Source organism: Fundulus heteroclitus, chromosome 1 (genome assembly GCF_011125445.2).
Source record: "Fundulus heteroclitus isolate FHET01 chromosome 1, MU-UCD_Fhet_4.1, whole genome shotgun sequence".
In the NCBI taxonomy this organism is placed as follows: domain Eukaryota; kingdom Metazoa; phylum Chordata; class Actinopteri; order Cyprinodontiformes; family Fundulidae; genus Fundulus; species Fundulus heteroclitus.
In genome coordinates, this window is record NC_046361.1 from 26,344,390 (window position 1) to 26,357,799 (window position 13,410).

Here is a 13,410-nt window from a genome sequence, read left to right on the forward strand (position 1 = left end):
TAACTCAATATTTAGTTTTTTTTTAATTCACAATATTACATGAATGTAATAAAACTGTTTTAATAAAGAAATTTAGCACACAGAAAAGTATTTCCGTGTATCCGGTATATGTTTATTGGTCGATATAATTTCTACAAAAAAAATGCATTAAAAGATACTCGTTTGAGTCAAACATCAACATAAATTGAACCGTTCACATGTGCCTAAACTGTCGCACTTCTTCTGACTGCAGCAGTGCAACAACAGTCATCTGCTGCTGAAAGTTTAAATCTAACATGTCAAGTTCACCCAGAAAAACATTTACGACACTCTTTAAAACTATAGTTGGTAATCTTGTTCAGAAACACTGTTTGTTATACTGGGTAAAATGGTCCTTCCATCCTGACAGTAGTCAATTTATTCTGCATTCAGAAAAAGGAGGTTAAAAATTAAACCTCTGTTTAAAGAGCTGCAGGACTGTAAAAACTGAACAATTCAGATTCAGATTTATGGTTCTGCTCTCATTCCTCTCTGTCTCTTTAGTCTCGGGGGAATCACCTCATCTATTGGTTGTCTCACATGCCAGTCGTTCTGACACGCTCACGTAATGCCAGTGCTCGTTCCTCCATAGTTTCCACTTGCAGGCTGTACATGCACACTTCTAGTGTTTCTGTATCCTGTTCGCTTTGGTGTTAGCTGTTCATTGCAGCTCCGCTGTTCTCACTGTATACTTTGAACATGGCTGAGAGTTGCAAGTAGCAAACAGAGTACAAATTTATGAGAAAAGGAGGAAAGCCTCAGTAGAAAGAATAAGACTAGAGTGGATTTGGGAGATTTTTTTTTTTTTACGGCATTCCCCTCAGGTGTGGAAGAGCAGGTAATGGGTAAAAGCTGCATGCACAGTTATTAAAAATGGGGCTTGCATTTCTTACTCGCATTTCTGGAAAAAAATAAAAAACTGCCTTTAATTGTCAAGACAAACACAAAAGCGTTGTTTGTAGGAACTTTCCATTTAAGTCAGATGGAAAAGAAAAAAATGAAACGCTGAACGATGCCACATGCTAGCTTCGGGTGACCGAACGCCCTGATTTCCTGGGACAGTCCCCGTTTTGACTTGTCCACGACAAATCTGTCCCTGAAAATGTCTCTGATTTCAGCTTTTTATGATGGAGTAAAATAGTTGCATACAACAAGAGCCATTTGCCCGGTCCAGAAGAGCTAAGGTATTTTTTTTACACTGTAAAAATTGTTTTGTATGCAGCAGATCTGTTGTTGTTTTGAAACAATTTATTTTAGTTTAGATTGATCCTTTAATTTTTTTCTCAGTCACAACGTTTATTTGCATCATTAGCAAATTGACAGGAAAATGGAGACCCACAGTGGCTTATTAAGGCTATAAACACTTATGCCAAACAAGGGAGATTTAAATTATCTCCTTCAATGAAGACTGAAAGGGTTGTCCTTCTACTTATTGGTTTTGCCCTAAAACAGTAATTAAAGTTTGTCATCTTGCAATTTTTTTTCTCTTAACTAGACCGATCCCTGTGCCCACAAAAATAAAGTTGCAGCAATACATTGAAGATGGTATCAAGTACTTTTCATAGTATCGTTCTAGAGTGACATTTTAGTGTTGCGAATACCCTAGTTCATGTATACATCTACAACCAGACCCAGTATAAGCTGATAACCCCAAGAAATGGTAAGGAATCTCCATTAGGAGATATTTTGAAACTTTAAAAAGAAAATAAATTAGGCCAAATGATTCTCGATATATCTAAACGTGACATTTCTGCTTTTTAACAGCATTCCCATATTAGCTCCAATTAGGGCTGAACGATTTTGGAAAATAATCTAATTGCGATTTTTTTTCTTAATATTGCGATTTAATGCAATTTTTTTTCCAGTTTAATTTATAATGTGTTTTAAAATATATACAAACAACAAATCAATTTGTTTCCTTGCCATGTGGATTAGTTGCTAAAAGAACCACAGCGTCTAAACTCGAAGCAGTAATGATTGCGTACTGCCTACGATATATTTCAATCAAAAATTGCAATTTTGACTTTTGTCCGCATTAACCACAAGCAACTAAAATGGCCTCTAAATAAAGATGTTTATAAACAAGGACTATTTTAAACATGAACTTTTAATGTTTCTATTGATCAGAATATTATTCAAGAGAACAGCTTTTAATTTAATTGAACATCAATCCTTGAACATAAAGGTGCAAAGTCCAACCAACAAGCAAGTCTATGTATTAAACTGATTGACCAGTACTTAACGCTATGTATTACTAAAACAAGTAATAAAATTAGATTATCTGACTGCTGCAACTGTCTTCCCTTCCATGTGGAGGCAAACCCACTTTTTTATTATTTTACTGACACCTAATGGACGTGTCTGATTCACTAATTGTTACATAGCCAAAAATTGCAGACCTCTGTGATTTGGAAATTGCGTTCTTTTTTTAAATCACGATTATATTGAAAATGTGATTAATTGTTCAGCCCTAGCTCCAATTCACTAGCTTCTAGTGACTCTTTAAAGTTTAGTGTCACAACCCAGAGATGCTCCAAGCAGAACAAACCTACATGTGCTCCTTGTCACACCCACATCATGCTGCAGTCTTAAAGGTTATGTCACTGATCTTTTCCATCTCTCTCGGCCTGATTCACATGTGCGCTCCCTCTCTCAACCATCTTCTGCTCCTATCCCCCCTCCTCCTCCCCCCCGCTCTGCCTCATATCCCCTTCCCTGCACATCAACCACTCCCTTCTTCATAGTTTGAAGCATCCTCCACAGCCCCTGCCTTTCACTACAGTCTCGCTGCATTTTTCTGTAAAGAGGATTCTGACAGCACCTTGCTGATGTTGTGCATTTTCCTTCAAAAATAAACCAAACTAACACCTTGCATAACGGAGACGCAAACACTAATGGAAGCGAGACCCCGACAAAAAAAAAACTGGCGACAATGACGCTGGAATGCAATGAAGACAACACAGCGCTGGCTGGTTAATTACTCAACCGGCGTCAACTCATTCTCATAATAAAAAAAAAAAAAGACATAAAATCAGATCTTGACATGTAGAACGTAAAAATTAACGGCGACGAATAACTGTGATACGTCTCCAGGAGTTGAGTGAGTATGTGTGAGAGAATGTGGCATATCAGGTTCTGTGTGCAAGTGTGCGGGGGGGGGGGGGGGGGGATTTTCACTGCACTCTTCTGAAGCCCCATGAATAATTCAGTTCTGCGGAGAACTCTGTTGAGGCAAGCTGAGCAAAGGAGGGCTGGGTTATCCCCAAGCGCTCTTTCCCTGCACGGGAGCATCACGCGGCGCGAGGTTTATCCGAGACATGTCTTAAAGCGCCAACGATAAAGAATTTAAAAGACAGCTCGAAGCATGATTAACCTATGAGAAATGCAGCTTTGATCCTTTTAAGGCAATACCCTCCTTCTGCTGTCCTGGTCCCCTTGCCTCCCCCCCTCCTAGCCTCACCGTTCGTCTCCCAGGAATCACGCTGCTTTAAATACTCCTCACACCCCTGCATTCGCTTCCTCACTTCGGTCTCCCTCTTAGCAGACACTGGGGCTTCTCCATTATTCAGAAACCACATGCACTCCGAGCCCAGAGGTGTTGCTCGCTGCATGTCGAAAAATACAAACACATTTGCAGCTTGCAATCATGCGAACTATGAGGTAAAGTGCTTTAAATAAAGCTAACATTTTATTTGCTGCTCAAAAGGCGTGTAGGGTTACCATAAGTTAAACGTAAAATATACACATTAAGCAGAGCCGCTAACACTTCTTGAGTCTAAGCGGTAAGTATCAGGGCATTTTTAAGTCGGTGCATTCCTCTCCTTACAATATTCGTGTTTACGTATTCTCACCAACACTGTTTTCGGCTGTGCAGGCTCCGCTTACTGTGTCGGTGTTTGGCTGCAGAGGCAACGACAAACACATGCACAGGGAGAAAATGAGCTGCATGTACAGGAAGAAAAACACAAAACGGAGACACCGGGAGGAAGCGATCTCTGAAGCGACACTTCACACGTCTGCGTGTTCAGCTAGATTAGCTCGACGTCGCTGCTAGCGATACAGGCAAATCCAAATGGGCTAACTTTTATAGATGATATATGAGGGTATGTGTGATGAAATTAAACATTCGTCCTTAATGTCACACGTGGGCTTTACGGCAGGGTTGTCTAAAGATGTATTAATAATTACTAGTATTTTTACAACAAAGAAGACAGCCAGCAGTATATAGTAAGAAAAAGAAAGAATTGCCTGATTTGTGCTACATGAACTGGTTTGCTGTTGACAGTCTAACAGTAAATGATTAAATCCACCTTAAAGAGATGTGACCTCACAAAATAAGGCAGAAATGCTTCTCTTAATATGAGACTGTAGTTAAACCAAAGCCACCTTTGCTAAAGAAGGTAAAGCGTGTTCTGAAAGACATTAAAAAAAATTAATAGATAAAGAAATTCTGAATATTGATTAAATTTATTGTCCTTTTGGATGACCTCTATGTGCCCAGGGCTATCATCTCAATTGTCCAAGTCCAAAAATCATCTGTTTTTGAGTAAGAAGAGAAATTGTCCTCTCTAACTCCAAATTAAAGACGAATATTCTTCTTTTACACAATGATGATCTAGCTGCATGTGATTTAGTGTGCTGTAAGGAGATGCGATCACGTTAAACGATGATGAGGGAGGGCACAATAGGATTCTGGGTATGTTAATTTAATTATCTTCTTTCCGTGTTCTTCTGCATTTCTACATGTAAAAGAAAAATATAAAGAAAACTGAGTATTGTTCAATCTAACAGTTTAGCAGAGCCTCCCTCCCAGCAGTTGTTAAGACTTTAAAACACGGTGCTGAAAGCTGTTAGATTTAATAGTGTTTATCAAACTAAACACTATGTATTATATGATTAATTATGCTTTGGAAAAGCATGGTAAAAAAATGCAAGGTCTTGTTTTTTAACTGCAAATTAAGTTTTTCCGTATAAAATTGTGTTACATCATATCGTTCAGTTGCATGGTTGGCACCAGGCAATAAAAATACCATTTAAAATGAATTATCAAATATATTTTTTAAAGATATAAGCCATGTGGCCATTAGGAAAACCGAACTGCTCCCCCCTGTGTTGACGGATTGAAGGAGAGTCGAGGCTACAGGGGGTCAACATCATCTCGTCTGATATTTTGATGGACACAGACTAAGCCAACCACTGGCTCAGTACAGCATTGATCTGCTTTGTGTTCCATACGTGGAGACCAATCCTGGCCACTTGGGCTGATTTGATTGCGGGAGGCCAAAATTGATTGATGTGGAGATTAAAAGCCCCTAACTGTTCAGCTGTACTCAATGGAGCAATGGCGTCTCTTAACTTCCACAAAAAAGGTAGATGGGGATGGATGGATGGATGGGCGATGGAGACCTGGTTACTTTAGTAAACAGCAGCCACCAAATAAAACAGAGGAAAACTCTTAAATGCGTTAGGATGGATCATTCTTGAATCTAAAAAACAAAAAAAATCAGCACACATTCACGGGCACACAGAATAAAGTATTGCTATATCTAAAAAAGAGATGCTATAAATACCATGAGTTGACTCAGGAAACATCTACAGTAAAGCTAAAAATACAAATCCACTTTCACAGAACCTCATATTAATAAAGTCCTCAAGTTTTATTCCAATATTTTAATATATGAGTTTTGAGACACTGATTTGTTGGGAGTTCCAACTCATTTGTCCATTAGCATTAATTATGTCAGCTACACCATGTACCATGTTTGATTAATCTCTTTCCACAACTTTGTGTACCAAAACAAGCCTTTCATGGAAAACCTGATCTTGATCACATCATTAACAACAAGTAGCTTAACAAAACTTACATTTAATAGTGTTAGCATGACAAGGATTTGTCTACCTCTTAGGCTCAACTTTAACTATAGAAAAATACAGAAAAACATATGTCCCAGCATTTGTTTAAGAAGCTTAGGAAAAGCATTTCCTTGCTGAACGTACCATTTACTAATTCACCTTGTGAAGCCCCCCCCATGTATGCACTGAACAAATGGGTCTGAAAGCACCTTAACGCTGCAGTGAAAAAGGCTCATTCTCACTCATAATAAGAACGTGATGCTGGATCGATCCATTTGCAACCTGTTCCATTTACTGGACGTCAGAGTGCTGCAAAAAAAAAAAGACACCGCCGTACGTTTGCAGTTTGTTAACTGCGGATGTTTTTTTTTTTAATGGAAAACAGATCCTGCTTGTGCAACAGGTGACTACTGCAGTGTATCCACTGCTGTAAGAGAAGCTGGTGCAGGGCGAGCCCTGAGCCAGCACGCTGCCAGCAGATGAATTGTGTCCGACCAGCAGACGTGCCTGCAGCCATTACGCCCGTTTTTAGTGCTACAGCTCTGCCCATACAGCAAAGGCTCTGCAAAAAGCAACACCGGCTCTCATGGCAGCAAAAGACTGTCTTCAAAAAGAAAAAAAGAAGACAAATAGGAGGGCTAAGTACATCTCGCACATTCTCACCAGGAATAAAAATCAACCACAGGAACATCAGCAGCATAACAAGAGACACAGTCACATTAAACAGGCTGTCATAATGACTACTTCCCTGTTAAAGCTTGTAATTCACGAGCACACAAAAACCTCTGACAAAAATACAAGCAGATCATTTAAACCACAAACAATGTAAAATGGTACACCAATGAGCTGGATTAAAAATGTACAACGTGTGTGGCATGGCTGTGTTCAGGGAAGAGGTGTTGGCTTACAGACGAGCAAGCTGCCGTGCACTTGTTCGCCATTTGGCATCTTTGCGGTTATGTTTGCTGCTACTAGACGTTTTGGAAACAACAAAAATATTAGAGTCGTCTATTGTGGGACTTTTCATATCGACAATGCGTCACTTTGCCAAGCGGACAATCGATGCACACTGTGCCAACTGAGAATTTAACGTAACTACCTATATTCTACACCGTCTACAGTAGGGAAATGTGTCGGTGTAAATCCAATAAATACCATCTACCAGCAGAAAGTCACTTGTTTTGGTTTAATCAGGGCATAAAACAAAGAAATAACTATAGAAAATATAGAATAAAATGACATTAACATGAGATTTGTGCTTCTCTGTGGCTGTTTCTCTACATATTTCAAAAACAGACTCATAAGCATTGGATTAGGTGGGTCTGTAGGAAATGGTTTAAATACATGGGTATGAAACGGCTTATTAACAGGTAAGAAACAGCAGAAAAGGTTGAAAGGGAAACATGGGATGAAATTATATTGTAAAGCAATCAACTGAGCCACAACCACATTGACAATGACATATAAATCTATTCCTTTTATAAAATGTCCATCCATCCATCTTCTTCCGCTTATAAAATGTCTTTATTAAGCTGTTAAGAACCTGATACATTGAAATATTTTTAATCAAATCAACCTTCAGGAAATAAGGAACAGGTGAGTAAAATTTCACTACAACTGAAGTTTTGAAAAATATCTACAAACTGGTCCCTGTCCATATCACACTGAAGCAACTAACTAATTCTGAAATGTATTAATCTCCATAGTCAAGTTTTAAAAAAGGTCCTGTCCAGAGAATCTTGTTTTCGCAAAACAGACACGGTTTCCTGTATTTTCTCAGGAAAATACAATTTCCAAAATGGAAGTTTTATAAAAACTGATGTGACCGACTCCAGAGAATTTTAAAAACTATGACAGAGGTCTAACTTTGCAGACGTCAATTCTGTTTTTCAGTGCTACAAACCAAACCAAACAGTAGGGCAATTTTTATGGGTTATTTTCCATCCGTTTTCCTTTCTTAACAATTACAAATGTAAGCTAATGTTGGTAAAGCCTGAGAGAATAAAAAAACTAAAAATATCATAGAAGACATGAGCTGCAGTTGTTTTGGAAGAACGTCTAGCGAGGCACTTCTTTAGCCATCCACAAAATATTATGAATTTTAATGTGATTAAGAGAATAATGCAGATTTGTTCAATTAAAACCAAAAATGTATAGGAAAATATCTGAGGCCTAAATTAGACCAAAGGAAGCATAAGTTTAGGTGTCCAGCAGAGCGGGAGACACGACAGCTGGTGGTGACATCCTCCTCACACCCCCGTCGTCATGCTGAATGGCAGCACAGCCAGACATACTGAACAAAACATGGGGTAGGTAAAACAATTAGCTATGGTGATATGATGCACCCCGTGGCAGTTTCACCCGTATTCGCTCTGCTTGAGACAAATATTTACAAATGCCCGATTCTCATAAATGACAAAAGGTTCGGTAAGCCAACGCAGAGAGGTATTTCGCAGAAAATCAGTGAGGAGCTTTGAATTTTACTGATTAAATGCTCATAAAAGGCAAGCAGTTTTTAGAAAAGTTCATTATAGTGCCCTGGTCCAATTTCTTCCTTATCAGCCGATCATTTATTGAGCTGTGCGAGAAGCAGGAACTAAGACCGGTCATCATTTCTGAACACAAAATTAACAGCACAAGTTCAGGAACCAATCAGGCGACTTCAGGTATTTAAACAGCTTCTTATGCACATTTTATTTATAGAAACACCAGAGAGATAAAGATGATGGAGGCCTTCTTGGCTGATACAAAGTTTCAATTTCTTTAAAGCTTATGAGAAATTTTCAAAAGCAAAAAGTCAGCAGATTATTTTTTTCTCAAGATTAATGAAAAAGAGTTGCGGAAGTAGTTTTGAATCCAAAAGAAAATGAATGAAATACAAAAGAAACCCTATTACTCCAAAGCATGCCAACCTTTAATCAAATTTTGAATAACCTTTAAAAAAAAAAAAAAGGCCACTAAATTACATGCCATCCCTTGATGTGTTGAGACAGAAAATGTAGGAAGCTCTTAGCGGTAATGCATTTAATGAATTGGAGAAAAAAAATGTTTAAGTATTTATGATGTTGATCATCGAACAAGAGCTGATCAAGGGGAAATCGATCAGGTCCAATCTCTGGCTGATTGATGTCTTCTTGCATTAAAGTGTTTCCAGACTGCTGGTAAAGCGTTGTACTAAAGTACTAGTATGATTCTGGTTGGTTGTTAACCCTCACCCATGCATTACTACTGAAGGGTGCAGACGGTGAAGAAAGAAAAATGCTGTTACCCATTGGGTAAGCCTGGATGTACTGAAACTAGTTCCACTTGAAACAATTAAAGTATCTAATTTGTGGCTCTGTGTCTCTCTGTAAAACAGACCCATATCTCTGCTACAGCTTGTAAAATGTTACCTTGCACCATTACAGAAGACGGGAAGTCACAGGATGTAGATGGCTAAGAAGGCTTAGGAATCACTGAGTGAGTGGCAATAATGAGGTAACAATGAGGAAATATTCAGATACATGTTGATCTGGAACTGTTTAACAGTCAAGATTTTCCAGAGCAAAAAAAACAAAAACAAATAAACCAAAAGAAAATATTTGAAAAGCAACTCTCCAGCCCAGCTTTGTATGAAGAAATCCCCAATGCAGATGTTTTGGAAGTGTACTTCCTCCATTCACGGTGACAGAGACTTGTTCAGGCAGGACGTCAGGCTATTTTGGTTTTTCTCTTCCAGTTTAACTCAACTTCCTTAGAGGTTAGATAAGAGTGGAAACTCATAACGGTGAAGGACTTTAAGTCACATCACAAATGCCCTGAGGATTAAGACATGTCATTCCTGTTTCTTCTGAACAAGGAAACTGATGTTTCAGAAGAAACTTCTGTGAAACAGGGTTCCCCCCCCCCCCCGTACTATAGGCCTGGCGGGCCGCCAGGGTTTATTTACCTCCTACCACACCAGGCTAAGCTTTATTTATTTATTTAAAATATTTTTAAACATGTTGGAAACCTTACAGATGGTAAGTTTTCCAACTAGTTTAACATGTTTTATTGGTCATAAATGCATTTATGTAGATTGACTGGCAGTTGAACTGGTGTTTGCAGAAACAATTTTCTGACAACGTCCGTCCTCTCACTTCTAAATCTCTCAACTGTCTATTCCCAAACAAAAGCCACAATAGCTACGTTTACACAGACAAGCGTAATCGGAATAGAAACGCGTCCTGTAAACATGCCGGGTGGAATATTGAGACCAGATTAACCTCAATTGGAACGAAATTGTAATCCGAATGAGACGGGTGGTTTATGCCAATTGGCAATCAGACTGGTAATGCATTTAACGCTTGTCAGGATCGAGTTATTTCGAATGTGAGAAGCTGCCCTGTTGTGTATGTGCGTTCACTGTCAGCGTGACGTATTTCTGCTTTGAGTGGCCGAAATACGTTGAGTTGCAAAATAGTCTCTGCTCCCAAAACAACCTTTCTATCTGAAACATTACAAGAGCTCAAGATTATTTATTCAATAACGATTCAACGATAATTAGAACGAGGTAAAAGTCCAGGCTGGGTGCTTGGAAGACAGACCAACTAGTACTCTACTGCTTTGTTTGCTGTTTTTGTTGTTCAGCAAAACCGAAGTACTTCTTTTGTTTTTTTAAGGGAAATTTAATAACTGCGCCTGTCAAACTGGTTCTATTCTGAATAAAACCAGGTGAATATAAACACACATCATGATCAGATTGATTATGTGTGCCCATATAAACGGTTATTTTTGGTTTTTTTAATCCGAATACATTTCAATCTGATCGTGAAATTTTGTGCATGTAACATAGCTAATGTCATATTACAACGAAACAGCACTTATTACAAGCAAGTGATCCCATTGTTCTGACTTTATGTAAAGTCTTGTAAAATATCTCCAGTTATGTGTTACTCTGTCTTACATGTTGGTCTGCTCCTGTCTCTCCTTCACTTTAACTCCCTTCCTCAAACCCTTGATCTCCCTGCATGGCATTACAACATCACATAAGGATATGGAAATATACAGCATCAGGAATTGACTTAAAAAGATTTTTAAAAAAAGCACCTTCTGTTAAAGCTTTTCTTATACATAAAGACTTTTCAAAAACTGATTTGCAGATGTGTTTAGGCTCATTTACTGTCACATCTGTTAATAGTATAACCTAACCCTGACATTAAAAGCATTCACTGATTTATTTTATGACCTCACCCCCAGCCCTGTACCATCATCTTCTTTTTCTGTAATTGTGCTGCTCCAAAATATACAAAATAACTTTAGAGATGCGTGTCTAGGGTACAGCTCCTGAGCATAAAGGTGGCATATTTTAAAAATAAATGGGGAAAAACAAAATTAATATGAAGTAACATTTCATCATATCAATATGCACAACACTTGTGGGGTGTTCTAGTGCAGCTGATAACTGACCCAAACCTTGAATGTACTATGAAAATACTGTAATAATGACTGAAAAAAATATTAAAAATAAATAAATAACTCAACCTGACATCAGTCCTCACCAGTTCTCCTTTCTGGATCTATTCTATCAATAATGTCATTTTTAAACTTTACCTCACACCCAGAAGCTCCCCCAGGCTCGTATAATTAAATTTTTAAATTTAATTTAATTAATCACTAATCATTTAAGACCTCACCCGAGCTTCCTCTGTCGCTCCACTTTTTAATGCTTCCACTGCCTCATTACTTATGTATTGATCATTCTCCTGATATTGATCGTTAGTCTTTTTAAGAAAACAAAGTCCTGCTGTTGTTTAGGCCTTTTCTTTGGTGGTGGCATTTTGCTGAGAGATAAAAAAATAAATAAAATAAACAAATATTGGTTGGTGTGTTGACATTACTTGGGAACTCTGACTGAGTTAGCAGTTCAATAATGGACTTAACTCAAAAGATATGGTTGCTAAATATAAATGCCAACTAACCACACAACGATTTAAACCAACCATATTCATGACAACATTCCCTCATAACGAGTGTTTTACCTCGTTATGAGGCCTCTGGTCAGACTGTTGCTGGTAGCGCAGCCTCCTGCTTCTGCCCCGCTACAAGTATTTTGGTCATCCGCAGTATACTTATTGTGCCCGTCTCCCTTGGTTCCTATGCTAATAGTCAACGGTCATTGTACAGTTCAAGAAAAAAAGTCTGAGAAATTTAGCATTTAAGGTGAAAAAAGGGGGGACACAAGTAATAAGATACATTAAAACCAGATGTGCATTTGGAAAGCCCCTTAAATGATTCACATATCAAAAGGGAAATTTCATTATTTACTCAGCAATAAATAGCTAAAAAGGTGTATAAAGACATATTTTCACTACAGTGTAACTAACAGTCAGCATCATATCTTCAAAAGACTTTCTCCATGTTGAGGGAATGCAAATGAACAACCTTCCACAAGATTCTCCTTTTTAAAAAAAAAAAATCTTCAAAAAAGGTGTAGGGTGGATTTTAAAATCAGCTGGAAATAATTAATCAAGGGTGCCGTGTGTAATTGGGTGAACCTGTGATGTACTGTGGGAAAGCCCAGACAGAAGTAATTCAATATTGACCAGTCATCTCTGGTAGTCAGCACAGCGGTTAAGATAAAGGCCATAAACAATCAAACGGAAAACTATAAAACCTGACAAGTAGAGCTGCACAAAGAACATGGAACATGCGATAATGTCGAGGACTGTTATGATGATGGCTTGCAACAGAAAAAGACATTGTGCTTCGGGTTCATCCTGACCTCAAAAAGCCTGTCGCCTCTCCAGCTACTGTGAAAAATACCCTCACATGTTACCAGAATGGCTTTATAGATAATGTTACACCAGGCTACTGGAACTTTTGCTGTTGCTGCAACAAAACCACCTTGTTATGGTTTCTTAAAGCTCCAGCGTGTAAGATTTAATTCCATATAATGGTGTGCTAAATGAATTACAAATGACTGAAAAGTACGCTGTTAAGTGTGCAATAACTACTACGGAAGCCGCTGAGTAATACACGTGACAGGTCAACATCTTGCACAAGCTGAAGTATCAAAATAAATGATGAAACACGAAAGAATCGTACGGTCGCCTGCTGGTGAGCTCGTTCAGTGTTGGCTAACAAACAAACGAGCCGTCTCTGCCGGGGGGGGACAGAGTAGTTGCTGCACTACTCTGCCCTGTTTCCAACATAATGCCAAAATAAACTTGACTGTTACATTGAATTAACTTACCTGTCCAGCAGAAAGCCTGCAACCTCCCCATCCGATAAGACACCCTGCTCCCTCATGAATTGTCTCCACCTGGTAACAGCTACGGCAATATAGACTCTTGTTTTCTCCCGATTATTACATCTGTTTTTCTTTCTTGGCTACTTTCTCTTCCCTCTCACTGGGCAAAGAGTATGGATGTAGGCGATCGGAAAGTTGGCCACGATTAACAAGCAAAACCCAGATAACAGCTTCCAGACCAGGACAGGCACAGCCCCCACATGCCTGGCTATGCCGCCGGGTCTGCGCCCGAGTATGTGGGAGTCTAGCCTAGGCAGACGCAAGACATG

The 13,410-nt window shown here is 38.7% G+C and overlaps 1 protein-coding gene across 8 annotated transcripts in view; it reads right to left on the reverse strand.

Moving 5' to 3' along the window:
• LOC105927314 (serine/threonine-protein kinase WNK2) overlaps positions 1–13,410 on the reverse strand; it is a 59,416-nt gene that overhangs the window by 34,668 nt on the left and 11,338 nt on the right. The window lies entirely within an intron of this gene.